Here is a 22,237-nt window from a genome sequence, read left to right as displayed (position 1 = left end):
AAAAGCGGCAAATTCTTTTAAAAGTATAATAACTGTTTCTGATAAAGCTCCAATCGCTTCTTATCAAGTCTCAGAACTGATAGCAAAAAATATGAAAGATCATACTTTAGGTGAGTCACTTATTTTGCCTGCATGCAAAAAATGGCCATGACAATGCTAGGAAATGATACAGCAATGAAAATAAGCAGGATTCCTCTGTCCAACGATACAGGTCAGGCGTATTATAGAAATGTCTTCTGATATCGAGAAAACTGTATGCAGTAATAAACTTCAGTATTCAAATTTTGCATTGCAGGTTGATGAGTCAACAGACATTACCAACAAGGCGCAACTCTTAGCATTCGTCCGTTTTATTAATGAAGATCAAATAGTAAATCAGTTTCTTTTTTGCAAAGAATTAAGTGTGTCTACAAAAGGTGAGGACGTTTTTAACATTTTGAATAGCTATCTTGATAAATGACAGTTAACATGGAAGTCGTGTGTAGGCATTTGTACAGATGGAGTCCATTCCATGGTAGACTGTTAAGGGCCTTACATATTTTGTTAAAAAAAAAAAAAAAATGAGAATGTTTTCGTAACTCACTGCTTTCTTCATAGGGAGGCCTTGATGGCAAAAGCATTGGGAGAAAAATTAAGAGAAGTTTTAGATCAAGTTGTTCAGATGGTAAGCTTTATTAAAACAAGACCTGTCAAATCGCGTTTATTCGAAAAGCTTTGTATCGATATGGATTCACAACACAGACGGCTGCTTTTACACACTGAGGTGAGGTGGCTGTCAAGGGGGAAAGTACTTACCCGTGTACACGAGCTACGACAAGAACTTCTTGCGTTTTTTGAAGAGATGAAACAATTACATTTTTGTAACCTCATTCGGTGAGAATTTTGGATTGCCAGGTTACAGTATTTGGCGGATATATTTCAGCAGCTCAATATTTTGAATACTAGCATGCAAGGGAAAGAAGAAAATATTGAGCTGCTGAAATATATCGGCATTTGTAATTGTTTCAAAAAAACTACAGATTTGGAAAAGAAAAGCTGTTGAAGGTAATTTGGAAATGTTTCCATTGGTAAGTACTTGCATAAATGAAACACTTCCAATAATAGTTGAACATTTAACAAGTTTAGAAGAAAAATTGAGTTCTTATTTTCCATCACTTAACACTGAACAATACGACTGGATTAGAAACCCATTTATGGAAACTTCAAGTGATTTTGGTTTAACATTAACAGAAGAAGAACTGGCAGCTAGATCCACTGATCGTGGATTGATGATTAAACATAAGGAATTGTCTCTTGAAGCCTTTTGGATTTCTATAAAAGAAGAATATGTGTCAATATCTAAAAAAAAAAAGCTTTGAACATTTTCCTACAATTTTCAACATCATATTTATGTGAATTAGGATTTTCTACCCTCACCACAATTAAGTGTAAAAAGAGAGGAACTCTTCAATGTATTGACGAGGAAATGAGAGTTTGCCTTTCAAACATATGCCCAAACATTGAAGCAATCGCTAGGACACATCAGGCTCGTGTTTTTTCTCATAAACACAAGAATGAATAAACTTAAGGTACGTTTCATTTTATTTATTTTTATCGCATTATTTTTTTTCTGTAATATTTGACTTAATTATTATAACATATTTCTCAGAAATGTTTATATTGTGCGCCTACAATTATTTGTAGGATTTTAAATGCGCCCCGACTTCAAGAAGTTTGAGAACCACTGCATTATATAGTCTGATTCTAGTGTTTTTGTACTAGGGATGGGCTTAAATATATTATTTATTACGTCATTTACTCTGACAAAGTTTGATATTTTAGTGTATCCTTTTCTTCTTCGTATGATAAATCACACCCCAAGTATTTGAAAACTATCTACTTTTCTAATATTTTATATCTATCACTATTTTACTTCTTATTGGGGTTTCTCCTTTGAATGCCGTTTTGTTTTTTCTTAAGATATTTTCATATTATATTGTTTTGAGATATAATTTAATGATCTTTGTAAATCATCTTCCGATGTAGCTAATGCTATTTGATCATCTGCAAATAGTAGTGTATCTATTTTCATTTCAGGAGTTATTTGTATACCAAATGGTTATATTGTTTAGTTTTATATAGACTGTTTATAATTTTATATATATTGAAAAGCAGAGGTGAGAGGATACATCCTTGTCATACTCCTCTTGATATATCTTTCCATTCTGAAATGTGTTCTAACTTTACTGTTATTTTATTCCCTGTGTGTGTGTGTGTGTGTGTGTGTGTGTGTGTGTGATTTCTTGAATGGATTGTAAAAAGTTAGTTTGGTATATTCAAATCGGTTAATATTTTAAACAATGTTTGCTTACTAATTTTGTCAAAGGCTTTTTCATAATCAATGTAGACTTCGTGTGTTTCAAATTCTCTTCTCTTTTCTATCAATAATTTTAGAGTAAAAAAGTTTGTTCTAGTAGTATTGTCCTCTACAATACTACTTGGCTTCTCTTTTAATATTCCTGCATATATATGCAGAAATCTTTCATTAATTTTTCACCTGCATTTTTGTATAGTTCTATATTTATATTGTCTTCTCCTGGTGGTTTCCTATTTTTCATCTTCTTTATTGTATTTTTCAGTTCTAACATTGTGATATTTTCTGTTAGGTCATTCTTTGTTTTATAAAATTTTATTTCATTTTTCTAATCTGTCCGGAGACGTTGGAAATAGGGCGTCCTTTTTTATGAATCTATTGTTTTGTATTTTTATCATTTCTTTTATTCATGTATTTTATTACTTTCTAGGTTTTGAGTTGTGGCACAAATATATTCTCTTGGACTATAACGTTATGGAATAAGGTAAAACACAGTATTCATCACCTTGGTGAATTATTGAGCGATGTTGAAAATTTGCCTTCATTAAGTTTTAAACCGAACTGATGCCAGTTTCATTCCATTCTCTACCGTTAGAAGCGTTATAAATGCAATAGTTTCGAGCATATTGCTGAATGCTGATTCACAACTTTTGCAGGAACTGGTACATTGTACGAAGTTGTGCTTAAAAGATTTTCGAGAAAAAAATTTCCCCAAAATAAATATTTAATACGAAATAATGTCCCGCACATTATGTAGTGAGCAAAATTAATAAAAAATTGCACATGGAATTAGCCGATTTAAATGTTCTTTCACAAGAAAGCCTGTGTAGCTCAGTATTACTACATCGTTGGCGAGCCAGCACAAGGTAATGATGGGATTGCAGGTTTATCAACACTCATCAGAAAAAGAAGCAACATACAAATAATATCACACAGCACCATAATAGAACACAGAGCGCTCGAGGTTGAAATAGCCTGGGGAGACCAAATAGTATCGCTAATCAATATACGGCCCAACTGATATCATATATTAAAAACATTTCAAAAAAAAAAATAACTTCACACGCATAATCCAGCGATGTCTTATAAAGGACACATTTCGCATACTATATCCTACACGGAAGGAATATACATACTCCCCCCACACACACACACCAAATCCTGCGACTAGACAGAATACACATAAGCCAGCATCTAAAGTCCACTATAAAGGAAGTCTGCCAAACACCAATAGTGACCACCACTTGGTCAAGGCCAAACTGTCCCGTGAGACCTTAGACAGCAACACATACACAAACAGAAATTACCCGCTGTGGAAACTAAATAACAGTATTATTAACACAGAACAATTTACATTGGAAATTAAACAAATACTAGATTATATAAAAAAAAAAAAATAATAAATTCAATGGAGGCATGCAACAAATTCAGAACGCAAGTAAAAAAAGCCGCCATTAAGATAGGGAAACACAAAAAATACAACACAAAGAAAAACTAAACATAATCAAAGAACTAATACAGAGCTACAACACTTCCAGAAAATAAAATAGCAATTAAAGCATACAAAGCGAAACTAACACAAATTGAAACAAAAGAGGCTGAAGGGGCCTGGGTTTGCGCTAGAATCAAAACAATGGAACAAGATGAAGGAAGAACCAAAGCTGCGTGGCTCTTTGAAGAACAAAAAAAAAAAAAAAAAAAAAAAGCAACATTTAATAAAATAACACAGGAGGGGAAGGGAATCGAAGGAGATGCAAACCTCCTTCGATTCTTCCACTCACAGTACACAAATACATTCTCTGAAAAAGAATATGACGAAACAGAAACACAACACTTCTTGAAACAAATACCAAGACTCACAGACCAAGAAGCCGAAAACATACTCACTAATCACGCGATCAGCATGCAAGAAAATTATAAAATCCCTATCATTACACAAATCCCCAGAACCCGACGGGCTCACTGCAGAATTTTACAAAGCCTACTACGCACTGTTTGAGACACTATTTGTAAAAATGCTGTCCGAAATACACAATTCGGAGCGCATCCCAGAATATTTCAACGTCGGCTACATAGCATTAATAACAAAAAAAAAGAGACAATAAACAACGAAGAGCCACAAGGAAAGGAATCACACTCCTCAATCAATACGGACCAAAAATTTTTAACTGAAATATCTGAAAGAGTGCAGAGACACATACACAAGATCATATCCAAATCCCAAATAAAAGCCCGAAAAATAGAGGATACTATCCTACAAATTCGATGTATATACGAGCACTACCAGGTAACACAGCCATGCCTACTGGTAGGTCTCGACATTGAAAACGCCTTTGACTCAGTAAATCATCAGTACTTAAATGAAGTCAAAGCCATAGGGTTTGGGAAAAAATTTTAAAATCTGATCTCAAATATCTATGCCACAGCAAAGTCACGCCTGATCATAAACAAAAAACTGTCTGCACCGGTCAAACTTAAATGCTCGGTCAGACAAGGAGACAGCCTCTCCATGATTCTCTTTGGCCTTGCCTTAGAACCGGTTTTACAAGAAATATCAAAACATTCTGGCATAATGGGCACTCACATAGGAGGTGAAGGAAAAACAAAAGTGCTTGCTTACGCCGACGATGTGACACTAACCGTAACTACAGCCGAGTCCTTCACACTCGCTTACAACATACTTAAAAAATTTGAAACAGCATCAGCACTTAAAGTAAACTTGCAAAAATGCCATGCAATGTTCGTTGGCAGGTGGGCAAACAGGCCACCCATGCTGAACGGCATAAAAATAAACGACCACTTACCACTTTTGGGGATCATGTTGGAGGGGAACAAATCCAACACAACACACAGTGGGAGCTTGTGCATACAAAAATAATCAATAAGATCACACAGATGAGACATAGACAAGTATCACTACAAAGTAAAACTAAAATTTGCAATCAATACTTACTCTCAAAGATATGGTACCTCATAAACAACATCAACTACAATTGTAAAGAAGTAGACAGAATATACAGAGAGTGCACAGATTTCATTTGGGGATCCTGATACGATCCCATTAGAAGAACCATAATATTCCACGACATTGAGGTTGGAGGACTCGGCTTAATAAACGTCCACCTAAAAACTATGTGCGAGATCGAAAATCATGGAGAGCGCTTACACAGAGGAAAAAGCATGGAGCGCATATATATACTATACTATATGCAAAAGATAATGCCCGACAAAGTAATATGGTTCCTTCTGCATTAGTGGTAAAACACCAACAATGTTCCACGCGCTCGCGGAAGGATACAACTTCATTAATAAATACATAGGAATAAACGAATTTTTGAAGATGAGACCTAAAGCTGCACATATCAAACTCACGCACACAGTTATACCCCCACCACAACACCAGGAGATTGAAAGAGGCATATTAAGACTATCAAACGCACTTAAAAAAAGCTTTCAGTCTGCCCATAAACCCCAAATTAAAAACTTCTACTACAAAACACCACACTTGTTTGCCCACAAAAATATGATGCACAGCGAAAGGGATACCGCTTCAAGGCTCTGCCACATGTCAGTTTTTCTCCCAACCAGAAACACTTTATCACTTCATGATGTTTTGCCCACACACCTCCCGAATATGGAACACTGTTCAAACATTCATAAAACACAAAGAACCCATAACAGAACACACATTATTCTGGTTAAACAAAAGTACCATTAACACAACTAAAACAATCATTATAACAACCATGTACTCGATACGGACATACAGATGCGACAAAATTTGTGGAAGTGAAACAGCACCAGACATACTCAGGAAAATAAACAACATATTAAAAGACACTGTTAAACTGTGAATGAAATTGTTTTGTGTATATATATATTTTTTTTCATTCACATTTAACAATATACCATATACCAAGCAAGACTTGTGTAAATATTATTTAATGTAAACAACTTATTTTACAATTTAATATTCATATAACTACTTAATTTGTCTAATATTTAATTATTTAATCAAAGATATATGTATTAATAATGAAAAGATTATTAAATATTAAGCTATTTTAATTATTATGTTAATATTATAAGAACTTGTATTTGGTAATTTAACTGCGCATTAATTTAAATGTAAATATTCTTTATTTATTCCTATTTGTAGAAGTTTAGCGTTATTCAATACCTTAATTTTATTATGTTTTGTTTTGTTGTCATGGAGACGTATGTAAGTGAGTGAGCACGTTTTGGAACACCACGTGAGGAGAAGGTTTATTGAAAAGAGTTTTAGAAAGAAATCACGAGAACAATTTAGGCTGGAAGAACAGATATATAAGCGATGAACGCTGAAATTATTAATGAATTAAGGGGAGATTAGATGAATTAAGAGAGAGAAAAAGGAGAGAATTGGCATTAGGTTGGAATCAGAGCATTCGGGAATCACAGTGCGATAACAGCGAGTCGGCAAGTCACTCAAGCAGTTAAGAAAGTCTCCTAGTCGAGAAGCAGTTAGCTAATAAGTTGTAGAATAGCAATTATAGCTACGGAAAACAGTTGGGAGACTATTAATCAGACTAGCGATACTTGAGATATAATTTCAGGGCCGACCTGTCAAGGACACAGAATCTTGAAATAAAGCATGGAGTTACTAGAATAGTAGAGGCTGTAAAACTGAAGTTTACTGTTAGCTGTGCTTAGAAATATATTGCCTAAAGAATTAAATGAATGCAGAAAGAATGAACAACTGTGCATATAAAACCTCAAGTTAAGGAATTATTGTGTATTGCCTTAATTCGTAAGTGATCAGTAGTATTTCATGCAAGAACGTTTGTTTATGTGTATTGTGACCGACGATTAATTCAGTTATTGCTTAGAAGATTTATTTTAATGAGTGCCGTATACTGTTTAAGTGTTTACAGTTATAAGAAGTGTTTATGTGTAAGTTGACGAAGAAAGAAGATTATCAGTAAGATTATTCCAACCATTAAACTCGCACACTTCTCTGTATATTCCTATACAGAGAAGTGTGTGAGTTTCATCCTAGAATTTCCTTATATTAACAGTAATTATTGGTGAGAATTAACTGAAGTATAAAATTAAAAGTGTTTGTTTGTGAAGAGGTGTGTTACTGAAAATTTTATTGTATTTGGAACTTAAGGAACTGCAAGGAGACTGTACTAGAGATAACAGATTTACCATTGTCTGAGTTTGTATGATTGTACTTATCAGAGAAGGTAAAATGTTTGTGATATCTTAATTACTGATTTAAACTTAAGTGTAAAATTTGTGATTTTGAAATTAAATGTTTGTTTTTGATAATCAAAAGTTGTATTTTGCCTGAATCTCTTTTACTGCACCATTCATAAACTATTCGGACCAAAGCAGGTAAATAAGTTAAATATACTCGGCCAGTATATATAATAACAACATATAAAGGAAGGGTAGTTGAGAGTTGGTTTATCTTCAATTCTTGAATTAATTCAGATATAGAGTGGCACAGTCTATAAATATAAATTTTCTCTATATTTGTATCAGAAATCAACTAGCAACTTAATTTTAGGTTAAGAACATCGTAATAACTAAATGTCGGATCCAAAGTATTGAGAAGAAGTAGGATCCAACAAAATGGCGCAGTCGACAGGATTTGAAGCCACCGTTAGTCTATGCAAAAAAGGTGGTGCATATTGAAAATTAGGGAGATACGTTATTAAATTTAGAAAAAAAATAACGAAACAAAATTGGACCAAGTAGCAACTTCCCAATTAGCTCAGTATAAGTCCAACACACTATTTATGAGCCTAGACTATCTGGGCTCATAAATTGGTTTGTCTCTATATATAGATGATCCGTTTGCCTCTATATATAGATGCAAACGGATCATTTAAGATATGCACATAATAAAGTGCGAAGAGGAATCTGTAAGAACATAATGTTTGTATTCAGAAGATAGTTAAATACATACTGTAACGCTTCCCTTCCCATAATGAAAGTAATAGACATACCTTTAGGCAATGCTTCGAAATCTCAATTTGTATTTGTTTGCACTCATTTTTTACAGATGATTTTGTTTGCTATTAAGATTCTTATCCAAATTTCTTCCAGATGAATAAAACCTTTTTACTTCCACTAAAGTCAGCTAATTTTAAAAATGTTGGGAGGAAAGGTTTGTAGAGAATGGCTAAACTCAAACCCAAGCGTTTTTCTTTTGCACACCTGATGTCCTTGACGTTATCACGCATATACAGCCACGCAAACAACCAATTCTAAAATCAACATTTATTTATGGATATAAACAAAGTAAAAACGAATGTGTTGTACAAAATTTGAAAAATGCATTAATTCTAATTACGTTTGGTAGAAACCGATCAAATTGAGTGTTTAACTGACAACATTTTCCAAATATGCATTCCATGTTCTTTCTGTATATTTTAATTAAATATTATATTATAGGAATTTTCAACCTATGTAAAAGATGGCACTCGAGAGAATAATTGCACCATAACACTGGGATACTGTTTTACCATTTGATACACTTCAATTACATAATGCTAAAAGTGCCTAAAAGATATCTAGTCCAGTTTTGTGAACTTTGGTACAATCCATTATTTTATGCTTAAGTCTCCTGAACTGTACCAATCTTCCTATTGTCAAAAGGAATCCGAAAGAAGGATTTTGATATTTCGCTTGATAGAATATGCAAGCTCAATACGATTCTCCAAGTGTGTACCATCGTAATACTCCAAAAGAAGTTTTTCTCTCACAAAGCTTATATAAGCAACTCTGTGGTGATTACTTAACGTGTGAGGGCTATATCATTACCGTACAATATTAGACTTTCGAAGGAATTTATATGATTATGAATGAACAGCTAAGTGAAGAAAAAGACATCCAAAGTTAGAAAAATTAGTACACTAGTCGTTGAACTTTAATATTGGCTTACTCGTATTTGATCAGTAATCTGAGGTATGCTGATGATACAATACTCCTTTTGTAATGAAATGAAAGAACTAGGACAAATTCTTGACAAATGTAACAAGATCAGTAATAACAGAGGACTTCAACTAAATCCTAGCAAGACAAAGATTATGGTTCTCAAAGGAAATTCAAACAGGGAAGCTCTTGAGAAACAAGTTTGCCTTAATGGAAAAAGAATTGAAGTCAGCAAGTTTCAGTACCTGGAATCCATTATTAATGTGAAGAATTGCTGTTCAGAAGACATCAGAAGGAAGTTAGGAATGAATACAACAGCAGTCAGTGACCTGTCTAAAATCTGGAAGGATGGATCTATCTCCATGGGAACAAAGTTGAGGATTTTGGATGCGGCTGTTTTTCCAACAGCGACTCATGGATGTGAGACTTGGAACCTAAAGAAGTCAGATAAGAAAAGGATATCTGCTTTTGAGATGTGGTGCTACAGAATGCTGCTGACGATATCATGTACTAAAAGGCGTACAAATGAAGAGGTTAGAAAAGATCAGTAGAACGTTAAAGCTACTTAATGATATTGACAAAAGAAAGTTAAAATATTTTGGACACATTGAAAGGATGGAAGGAGGAGTTCTCTGAACAGTAACAGAAGATAAAGTTCCTGGAAAAAGAGAAAGGGGTAGACCATCAATGAGATGGATGGATGGATGGTGTGTGTGGAGCAACTAATCATCAGAGAGTTGAAATCTCCAGAAAAGCAAACAAGAGGACAACATGGTGAGGCCTTGTGTGGGACATCACTGAGCATCGGAGTGACCATACGGCATCTGTGGATGTCCAGTGAACATATATAATATCAGTAACGTTAGAAATATCCAACGTTCACTCACGCTCTATTTAGCTAGGTGTTGAAGGGACATTAAGTGCACTGCTTGGAAAGAAGTCAATGGACACCACAGTGAGAGGAACAAACAGCCACACGCCCACTTAATAAGATGCAAGACCTCCTTTCGCTGCGATTAACTGCAGCAATCAAGCGAGGCATACTTTCCACAAGCGTACGATAGCTATCAATGGGAATTTTTCCTATAGGCATGAAATGAGGTCCTGCACTGTTGTGGGGAAGTGTACCTTCACTTCACGCGACATTCGAGTTCCTCGCACAGATGTTCAATGCAATTGCGATTAGGCCTCTGTGGAGACCAGTCAAGTGTGTTGGCTTTCGTGTTCACAAATCACGCAGTTAAAGCAGCAGTCTTATGACGGGCATTGTCTTGCTGAAAGAGACGATGGTCAGTTCCTAAGAAAAGCCACAAAGTAAGAAGCATTGCATTGTCCAGAATGTTAAGATAGCTCTCGGAGTTCAATGTTCTTGGCAGCACAAACAGAAGTGTGAGGACAAACCAGGAACAACAGGACCTATCACGTTACACCGCCACCTCCGAATTTCATATATGGGGTTACGCACTCCGATAGATTGTCACGAAGCATCCACCACTCCAGTCCATCTGCTTTTTGGAAGATGTACAGTGATTCGCCTGCTCCATAACACAGCCTTCCAAGCTTCCACGTCCATTGTACTCGCTCTTTGTACCGCCGAAGACGATGCTGCATGCTGGTTGGGGAAATGTGGAGCTTGCATATCGCTGTCCTACCATGGAAACCCGTGTTGTGAGCTTCAGTTCTGAATATTTTTGTGCCCATTAGTGTTCAAGTCGGTGCAACGTGTTGGCCGACGAATAGCAGCTTTTATATAATTTAACCTTCATAGCACCCTTCAGAGCATGTGTAGCTCAGTGGATGTGGCGTTTGCCAACCACGGCGCTTGGCCGCACGAAGGAAGACTTGGTTTCGAGTCTAGTCGGCGACTAGAGGAAATTTTTCTAAGCCTTTTTTCGACCGGTTCCCGAGTTAGTCGATCTCTGGCACGGGCAAGCAGGTTTTACCTCCCGGAAACTCGGGTTTTTCGTCCTGTAAACTCAAGAAAATCGACCGTAGACCCCACATTATTTCAGACATTAAATATATTGTGTTAGGGTTAGGGACCACGAGATGGCGGCACATTTGAGCCGTCTCTCTTCACAGTGTACTGCTTAATTAGTGATGGCCTTGGGCCATCTATCTCTGATTGGTACCAGTGGAGATTGAACTGCCCACTCAGTCTTCAAAAGTTAGATAGGGCTAAATGGCCTCGCCTACTCCCCGTATACGGGAATAAAAAGGCGTTAGCTGATTTTTTTTTTTATAGCACCCTTCAGTCATGTTCAGTGACTGTGGTGGGTCGTCCATTGTGGGTTGCATTTATAGTTGACTCCCTGCGCTTCCATCTCAGTATGGTATCATTGATTCTTTCCCTGGGATGGCCCACTTTGTCAACAATTTGCGAGCAGATAGGCGTGCAACATGACATCCTATCACAATGCATCTTTCACACTCCGTCAGTTCCCTTCTCCAGCCATTTACCCCAGACACAGTTGCACTGAATTGGTAGCATCATATTCTTCCAATTTATACAGGCTAGAACACGTGACTCCTTACATGGCATGATTCATCTAGCTTCATATATTAAAATGGTGATAACCATTCAAGAAAAACAAATTGTCATTATTTGTTAACTATATTGCCTGATAGTGATAAGATTTTTAGCTGTTTTTTTTTTGTTTGTTTTGTTTTGCTATCCTACAAGAAGACTGCAATCTAGGATATTTGTTAACCACCTTACCGGCCATTATGGATGAAATATACACATTCCCATACGCTTCTTATCCATTAGTTTTCGCATCCATGATAACCTTGATGTCTTGGCCGGTAGCGTGGTTAATCAACACTGATGACATACCAAACGGTAGATGGTAGATATCACTGAATCAGAAATCTGTGCACACGCAAGACGTTTCTGACTATAAGGATGAAGCAAAACGCTTTTATAATCTCTGCTATCTGATAAGGTTGCTGTGTGAGGAAAAGTTTATGAGCTAAGTGGTCTGCCTGAGTGGGTGTGATTTAAAGGTCTTCATTTGGAAGTAGGACGGCCTTGGGTCTCCTATATTTGGAGAAGTCTGTTTCATCATAATTTGCTGCTTGTTGCACTAATTCATTTGGATGTGAAGAGGATGCTGAGAAGAACTTTACTGCTGAAGACTGCAGGAAAGAGTAGATGTAGGGGATATTTGTACCCGGTGGAGTTGGACATTTCTGATATGGTGCGTTTAAGATCATGCGGAGACATTTGTTTTGCACTCTCTGTAGTTTGAGGATATTTGTACTTGAAGTGTGGCTTCAGGCTGGGGATGCATAAATAATAATATGTCGAATCATCAACTGATAAATGAGCAGTTTTATTTTGGTATCCAGCTTGCTATTCCTATTGATAAGAGGGTAAAGCTGCGCAATGACTCTTGATGCTTTTTGTACATGAGGCTTTTATATGTTTTCTGTCCATCAGTACACCAGATATTTGGCTTCTGCTTTCAGGGAATCTTGATATTAAATAGGAAGATATCATCTTTGGGACATATTGAGTTTTTAGTGAAGAGCATGGCGATACTCTTCTGAGGGTTTACTTGCAATCTCCATTCCGAGAACCAGTGCTCTAATCTCTGCAGGTTTTCTTGCAGTTTCTTGGTGACAAGGTGCGGTTTAATAGATCTGGCTAGTATAGCTGTGTCGTCTGCGTATAGGGCAATGATAGATGACATTGGATTGTGCGGAATGTCCGCCAGGTAGATCGTGAAAAGTATCGGTGCCAGTAGGGACCATTGAGGAACTCCTGCCAAGATGCGTCGCTGGGTAGATAATATATCATTTAGTTTGACTTGCATTCGTCTGTCACTAAGAAATGACTTTATTATTTGGACTAGATCTAATGGAATGCCAGCTAAAATCAACTTGTATAGTAGTCCAAAGTGCCATAATTTGTCGAACGCCTTTTCTAAGTCAAGAAAAACTGCTCCGGTGTATTGGTGCCAATTGTAACTTGTGGTAATGAATTCGATTAGTCTATGAATTTGTTGGGTGGTACTGTGAAACTGGCGAAAACCCAACTGTTCTGAAGGAAGGATGTTTAATTTTTTTACTGAATGTTGAATTCTGGAAAGGCTAGCTCTTTCTGCTATTTTACCCAAATTAGAAATCACTTTGGGGACGATAACTTTGAAGCTGGTGAGGATCCTTTCCAGGCTTGAATATAGGAACTACGTCTGCCAACTTCCATGCAGAGCGAAAGTACTTAAACCTGAAAATAGCATTTATTATTTCAAAAGATATTATATTTCGGCGATTACACCATTTTTTATTCAGTTATATAAAACACTGAAATAATAGTTTCAGACAAGTTTCGTAAATCGTAGGATTTACATCTTCAGGGGGTAAATAGTATAACGTAAAGTTTACACAAGAGAATTAATAAATACAAATCATAACCGTCTGGCTATTCATAAAACTCAAATAACAGATGCAGATATATAACGTTATTGACGTTGAACAATACTGGACGATGTCACGTGTTCTTGTTCTCGTTCATACAGTCTGAGCTCAGATTGAGGTAGATTTTTTATTAGAGCTGACCACACTTGATGGAGAATTAAACCTTGATTTTTATTGCATTGCGTTGGGTTTATTAGCATATTAGCAGCTTCTTTAAATTTTCTTATATAACTGTTGTTTTTTATGTATGACATCGTGGTTTTTTGCCAGAGTACATCGTGTCCAGTGGAAGTAGTATGGAAAGCAAGACCTGTTTTTTGTTCTCTTTTGTATTGTACGTCTTTTTGGTGTTCAGCCATGCGTATTTCTCCAGATCTTCCTGTCTGTCCAACGTAGCAAATCCCGCAAGAGCAATGGATTTTGTAGGCTCCTGGTTTTTAAGAGGATGATGAGGTTTACAGCTTGTTTACAAACGTCACGCGACAAGAAATTTTAAATCTCCTAGAAGACCTCTTCCCTCCGGACATCTTGAATCTTTTTAAACATTGTATAAACAATACTTGTTTTTTCGCCTATAAAGATAGAATCTGGGAACAAAAAGAAGGACTGGCCATGGGTTCATCATTATCACCGGTATTAGCAAACCTATTTATGGAAAATTTTGAAAACAATGCTCTTAAGAATTACCATAAAAAACCAAAAATATGGCTACGCTATGTGGACGATATTTTCATCATATTCAGTGGAACAACAGATGAACTTATCAATTTCAAAGATTATCTCAACAATTTGCACAACACCATAAAATTCACTTTGGAACAAGAAAAAAATAAAAAACTTCCTTTTCTGGATATTTTATTAGAAGTTAATGAAGAAAGTAAACTCTCCTTCTCAGTATATAGCAAGCCGACAAACGCTGAAAGATTTCTAAATGCAACCTCACACCACCATCCTTCACAAAAAATAAGCTTAATTAAAACTCTTCGAGACAGAGCATACAATATCTCCAGCACACAAGAAAGATGTAATGAAGAACTAAAATACTTGACACAAATCCTCCAACAGAATGGATATGAAACAAAACCCATCAAGAGAATCCTCAAAATGCCTCCAGCTAACAACACAATAAAACAGGATTACAAAAACGCAATCTCGCTTCCTTATATCAGAAACGTTACAGATAAGCTAGCCAAATTAATGAACAAACACAACATAAAAGTAGCCTTCCTTCCTATGGAAAAAATCTCAAGATTCTTACATCCACCAAAACCACCTCATCATCCTCTTAAAAACGAGGAGTCTACAAAATCCATTGCTCTTGCGGGATTTGCTACGTTGGACAGACAGGAAGATCTGGAGAAATACGCATGGCTGAACACCAAAAAGACGTACAATACAAAAGAGAACAAAAAACAGGTCTTGCTTTCCATACCACTTCCACTGGACACGATGTACTCTGGCAAAAAACCACGATGCCATACATAAAAAACAACAGTTATATAAGAAAATTTAAAGAAGCTGCTAATATGCTAATAAACCCAACGCAATGCAATAAAAATCAAGGTTTAATTCTCCATCAAGTGTGGTCAGCTCTAATAAAAAATCTACCTCAATCTGAGCTCGGACTGTATGAACGAGAACAAGAACACGTGACATCGTCCAGTATTGTTCAACGTCAATAACGTTATATATCTGCATTCTGTTATTTGAGTTTATGAATAGCCAGACGGTTATGAATTGTATTTATTAATTCTCTTGTGTAAACTTTAAGTTATACTATTTACCCCCTGAAGTTGTAAATCCTACGATTTACGAAACTTGTCGGGAACTATTATTTCAGTGTTTTATATAACAGAATAAAAAATGTGGTGTAATCGCCGAAATATATCTTTTGAAACAATTAGCTACAGAAGTCTACGCCTGCAAGCATTTATTATTGTTGTGAGATATACGATGGCCTTTCGGGGTAACAGTTTACTAACTTTGTTGGATATGCCGTCAGTCCCTGGAGCTTTTTTATTCTTTAAATTTTTTATAATGTCATAAATTTCAGCTGGAGAAGTAGGTGTGAGTTGGCTGGTACAGGTATCAGGCCGTTTTAACACGTGTCTGACGTGGCGGTGGACTTTGTAATTATGATTGAAATTTAGATTATTGTATGAAGGGCTACACTGTTTTTCTAAATTTTTAGCTATAGGTTCGGCTTTTTCTGCATCTGTGTGAACAATGTTCAGGTCAGATTTGAGAGGAGGAAGAGATTTGTTTTTGTTTTTTGATGTTTATCAGGAACTTCCAGACGGTTGGATCACCAGGTGATATGGAGGCTAATTTGTCTTCCCATAGTTTGTTTCTATGGACTTTTAAGTTCATCTCTCACTGCACTGTTCATTTTGTTGAGATAGTTTTTGTCTTGGGGTGTTCTGGTGTTGTGGTATCTTTTTCTTGCTTTATTTTTTCCCCTGATTAAGTTCATTATGTCATCTGGTAGTCGTTTAGACTTGAAAGCAATTGAATTTGAGGTGATAGATGCTGTGACTGTGTTGATTTGATCAGTAAGTTTATTGACTGCAGAATCAATTTCTTCCTTGGAATTAATATGAAGGATGGGATCAATGTAGTTTGGAAGCATTTTGGATAGTTTTTCCCAGGGAGGGAAGGTGTGAGGCGAAGGGTGAAGTCCCCCTCTGATAACCCAGTTGGAGTAGAATAGGATTGTGGTCTGATGATAATTCATTCAATGATTCCAGGGTGTACTGCAGGTTGACATTCTGAAGGACAGCTATATCCAAGACGTCGGATGAGCCAGCCGGACTGTGGTGAGTTGGCACTGAGGGGCTAGCCACAGCTGCGCAATTTGAGCTTGTGTAGTTAAAGATGATGCGGCGATTCCTATTTATAGACCTTTTCCAGGCGTGATGTTTTGCGTTTAAATCTCCGGCGATAATAACCGGCAGTTTAACTCCGAGGATAGCATCCAGATCTGTGGTCAGCAATGTTTTTGATGGTGGGTTATAAGCAGCATAGATTTTTATGTTTCCGACAGAGTTTGTGATGATATTGATACCTGTGACTTCGAGATTAGTGGTTGTAGGAATGGCTGCAGCATGATGGTTGATGTGATTTTTGATGAGAATGGCTGCATCACTATCTCTGTAATTCAGACATTGATATCCTTTAAATTTAGGATTGTCAGCAGCTTTCAGGTGAGTTTCATTAATTAATAATATATCCGAATTATATCAATTACTAAATTCGTGACATCACCAATCGCCTTCTGAATCGTGATGAAGTACGCACTATCTATCGTTTTTTATTAATAAAGTATATATTCGAAAAATTTAGGTGTATTTAGATTTTTCAGTTAATCATATTTTATTTTTATATGTTCTCACTTTATCATATTTCTTCGTTGATTTTTTAATTTATGTTAAATTTTTATATTGAATTTTAAATTTTTTAGCGAATATTTTGAAGTCACTGAATTATTCTAACTTTGGTAGTTTTTTTATTGATTTTTAAGTCTTTTTCTTGCATTTTTTAACATTATCTTTAGGTAATTGTCTCTTCTATATGATTCATTCTTCAACTGATAAAGGTTTCTATTTCTTTTTTTTTTTTTTTCAATTCGTAATAAGTAGCATAAATCCCCTGAAACTTCATTTCCGAAAGCCAACAGGAGGAACGCTTTTAGTGCTTTATCCTTTGAGTTCATGCCAAAGTGATGATTCTGTAGGCCTTGGAGTGCTTTGTATATACCTGCCGCCATCTTGTGATTCTAAACCCTATCTCTTATTACTGTCTGAAATTGTACGGTCGATTTTCTTAAGTTCCAGAGTGAAAATTCAAAGTTTTAGGGAGGAAAAACATTATTTGTTTACATTAAAGATCGACTAACTTTGGGACAGGCTGAAAAGGCATGTAGAACCGAACGTCCTTACAACCGGAATGGCATCTTAGGGGAACAGCAAAAAAACGCAGTGGGAGAGGTCAGGCGAATAGGAAGGATGGAGAATGACTGTCGTGTTTTTGGAAGTCAGGAACTGTCGGGCAACGAGCAAAATTTGAGGCAGATTCTCTTCTTCCTAAAATCCACCATTTCAGTTGGAGAAGAAACTCGCGGAACCACTAAAACACAACGTTACAAAAACACGCGTAATCCAAGATAGCAGCTTCTCAGCTAGCTGGTTGTTGGCAAACTGATTCACAAAGATTACTGATCGTTCCTTATAGCGGCAGAAGGCTTACTACAACTGGTTCGCACGCGCTATTCAAATTCGTCGAACGTCTGGGTAAGTGGGGATAAAATCTTTCATTCCTAAAAAGTTATTATTAAATATCACTATCAGAGATATTTCTTGCGATATTTCTTGTGGTCACTCAGAGCCCTCTTGCTAAGTTTTATCGACGATATTCCTTGGTTACAAAGATCTGGGTTAGCGTCCACTTTAAAATATGAGGAACTTTCATGAGAGCTTTTCAAAAGAGACGGACATTTAGCTTGTCTCCTAATAAATAAATAACCAGTTGGAGACCTATCTTAATCTCCAATATTGATTAGAGCATTCTTTTATACACCCTCCTTCCAAAAAGAAACCGAACTTTTCGAAAATAGGAGAAACTAGTGACGCCACCTGTTGTATCTTTTTGTTGCTGAAAGCAGCAACCTTCATTAGTGTTGTGTCAACTGTTTATGACATTTGTGTTAAACTTGGTAAACGTTTTACCGAAACGCATCAAATGCTTCAAAAAGCATACGTTGATGAATGCTTATCCCGTACTTACGTTTACGAGTGGTTTATTCGATTTCAAAGTGGTCGTGAGACAATTGAGGACCAAAAACTGAACTGAGCGAACTGACCGGGGCGGACCAAAAACTGAACTGAGCGAACTGACCGGGGCGGACCAAAAACTGAACTGAGCGAACTTACTGTCCAAAAAGTGCGTGAATTCATTAAAGAAAACCCGAAATCGTCCGAGAGATTGATTGAAGATGAACTGTGGATTCCAAAATCAACTGTGCACAAGTTTGTGCCTTCGTAAATTGAATTCGCGATTTGTTCCCCACAAGTTGACCGAAGACCAAAAAATGTATCGAATTGAACACTGCAAGGACCTCATTAAAACAGCTAGTAATGACTCAAACGTTCTTGAAACGATCGCTGCTGATGACGAAACGTGGTGTTTTGAGTATGAGCCCGAAACAAAGTGCTAGCGTTCTGAGTGGAGACTTCCAGAAGAGGGGCATCCGAAAAAAAACGCATCTCGGAAAAAAATTACCATAAAACGCACACTATTTCAGACAATAATATAAGCGTCAGGGTGTAGGATCATTAGGATGGCAGTAGTTGTTTGCTTTACACATCCTCTGTCTGTCTGTCTGTCTCTCTTTCTGATGCATCGATACGTATGTATGAAGTTTTCGTTGTCAGTTATGGGGTGGAGCTGAATTGCCTCTAATTTACAAAGACAGAATAAAAGCGCTTTGCCTACTCCTGCGTACTTTGGGAATAAAAGTTGTTAGAAAAATATACAAAGTATTCATGTCTTTGAAGCTTTAGTATCTGAATAGGACTGCATTGCTGGATTCCAAATACACCCTGTGTCTAAAAAGAAACCGAACTGTTCGAAAATAAAAGAAACTAGTATCGCCACCTATTGTATCTTTTTATTGTCGAAAGCGTCAATTCGTTAGTGTTGTGTCAACTGTTTATGACATTTGTTTCATTAGAAGCCGAGGTTACAGTCCCAAGAGTGACAGTGTGTTTGAACGAACGGTCGGAAAATGAGTTTCAAACAGAGAGTGGGATTGAGTTTTGTTTTTAAACTTGGTAAACGTTTTACCGAAACGCATCAAATGCTTCAAAAAGCATATGGTGATGATTGCTTATCCCTTAATCAAGTTTACGAGTGGTTTAAGCGATTTCAAAGTGGTCATGAGACGCTTGATGACTACGAAAAGCCGGTCCATCCAAAAACTGGACTCAGTGAAGTTAATATCCAAAAAGTGCGTGATTTCATCAAAGAAAACCCGAAATCGTCCGCGATATTGATTGAAAATGAATTGGGGATTCCAAAATCAACTGTGCACAACATTTTCATCGAGAGTTTGGGCCTTCGTAAATTGAATTCGCGATTTGTCCGCACAAGTTGAATGACGACCAAAAAATGTATCGAATTGAACACTGCAAGGACCTCATTAAAACCGCTCGCAAGCACTCAAACTTCCAATAAACGATCGTTACTGGTAACGGAACGTGAGGTTTTGAGTATGAGCCTAAAACAAAGTGCCAGAGTGCTGAGTGGAGACCATCAGAAGAGGGGCATCCGAAAATGTCACTTGGAGAAGTCAAAAGTAAAGACAATGCTGATGTTTCTACGATTCCAAGGAAATTATCCACAAAGAATTCGTTTAGCCTGGCCAAACGGTCAATGGTAAGTTTTATTTCGAAGTTTTGAAGCGATTTATAGCGAGGATTCGTCGCGTACGGCATGAATATCGTGACGACCGTTCGTCAAAACACACTATCACTCTTAGCACTGTAACTCGGCTTCTAATGAAACAAATGTTACAAACAGTTGACACAACACTAATGAAGGTCGCCGATTTCGACAACAAAAAGATACGACAGGTGGCGCCACTAGCTTCTTATATTTTTCGAAAAGTTCGGTTTCTTTTTGAACAGAAGGTGTAAATTCAGTATGATTACACTCCAAAGAATTAGTTAACGTGGAGAGGCCACATCCACCGAGGCTTACAACCAAGACAGAGAAATAAACCGGATGGACAAAGTATTATTTATATTTTAGGCATATTTTACCTCACTGTTAAACCAATCCCTTCCGGTAAACACCGTATGAAATAGAAAATTATATATAAAAAAAAAAACGACAAAGTGTACCCTTTCGAAATTACTGTTTAAAATTATCTGCGTAATCTGCGATTGCGTCAGTTGGGTAAACGTTCTCCAGATACTTCGTTGTGTGATAACGCTGCGGAATTATCACATGACTAACTGGGTAACTTTCTATTCCATACAGACCATCAACTATTGCTCTTTTAACTCTGTCTCATTGTATCAAGGTGTTCGCTTTTCGTTGACGTAGTTAAGATACTAAAACTTCGCATTGAACTAAGGTAAGTTTAGAATTATAACTGTAATTCTGTGTGTCCATCTTTCCATAGTTATTAAATAACCACATGGTTGCTTTTTATCTCTCTTTTTTATACTAAATGCCGTCCTCTCAGAACGTAGTTTACATGGAGACCTTTTGTCGGTTATCGCTAGTTGATTTCGTTACGTCATGATACACTAGTGTTACAGTCAGTGGCGGCTCGAAATCGTGGGGGTGCTGCAACATTTGAAATATACATACAACTGTAAGTACAGTGTATACGTGTTTGGATAAAAAATCAAAATTAGGGTAAAAATTAAAAAAAAAATTAAATTTGAAAAAATATTGTTTATTATCGATAAAATTACGCAGTTTGGTATAATTCAAAATTACTTACAAATAAAATCTATTATCATAACCCCAATAATGTTAGAAAATAAAAACTATGATTCTAAAAGTTATAGTTAATGAACATCTGAAATATATGAATACAAATGAACTTATGAGATATTCTGCTTTTCCTACCTTTTCTTTTTTTTCTTTCAGAAACGTACAATGCGTTCTGAGCAATGGCCTTTAATCGTACTTGGAGTAGTCGGTGGTATATATGCCATTTCCTTTCTCATAGGTCTGTGCGTGTATCTGTATAAGATTAAAACTGGTGCATACGAAAGAAGAGGGTTTATTGTGAGGGCAGCAGAGCCAGTAATGATCCAAGCAACCGCTCTAAATACCGTCTACTTAGGACAGCTTCCGCCTCCTTATCTCGTAGAAAACAGAGTTGATCATGGAAAAGAAAACCCCCTCTTTACGAACGTAGATCAACCTGCACCACCTGCTTATACCATACAACAAGAAAGTTAGAAGAACAACATGAAAATTAGTCCCAGACTGTTTTGCTCCATGATAATGATAATCAGTCTGCACGTAGGACGATTTTGTTTTAAGTTCAAAACTTATGTATAAAATAATGTATAATTAACTTAAAAATTATTAAAAATGGTGTATATAAGTGATCATCAGTTATATGCTAAATAAATCTAAAAACATTAAAAAAAGTAATAAATGCTTAATATATTTATAGATGTAAGAATATTATAGAGTTTATTACTTAAAATCTAGTAAATATCATTCATTGATGATTAAAGATTGTAAATATATCACTGTCTTCCTTGTATAAAGGTTTGTTGTTGCCCTGAATTAATAACAACAACAAAAAAGATCTAGTATTACTACTGTATAAAAATAAAATAAAATAAAATAAAATAAAAACATTCACTGTCTTCGAAAACTCTGCATTTATTTATATATTCCCCACAGTCTTACTAAAGTGATTTTGGGAAACTTTTCAAAGTCTCTTTATAACAAAATAGCATTCTTGATATAACCTGTAGAATCTTTTTGTAGTTCGCATTATTACACTGA

General features: G+C 36.2%; 1 long non-coding RNA gene across 1 annotated transcript; it reads left to right on the top strand.

Moving 5' to 3' along the window:
- Positions 1 to 20,724: 20,724 nt before the first annotated feature.
- LOC150103565 (uncharacterized) lies at positions 20,725 to 22,095 on the top strand. The gene is made up of 2 exons (XR_016548851.1): positions 20,725 to 20,834; positions 21,359 to 22,095. It is a non-coding gene; the product is annotated as an uncharacterized LOC150103565 (long non-coding RNA).
- Positions 22,096 to 22,237: the final 142 nt, after the last annotated feature.

The sequence above is a fragment of the Typopeltis vanoorti genome, chromosome 9 (genome assembly GCF_054136105.1).
Source record: "Typopeltis vanoorti isolate ZY-2024b chromosome 9, IOZ_Tvanoo_1.0, whole genome shotgun sequence".
Taxonomy (NCBI): Eukaryota; Metazoa; Arthropoda; class Arachnida; order Uropygi; family Thelyphonidae; genus Typopeltis; species Typopeltis vanoorti.
Note: the sequence above shows the minus strand (reverse complement) of the source record. Positions and strands in the feature narration are given on the sequence as shown.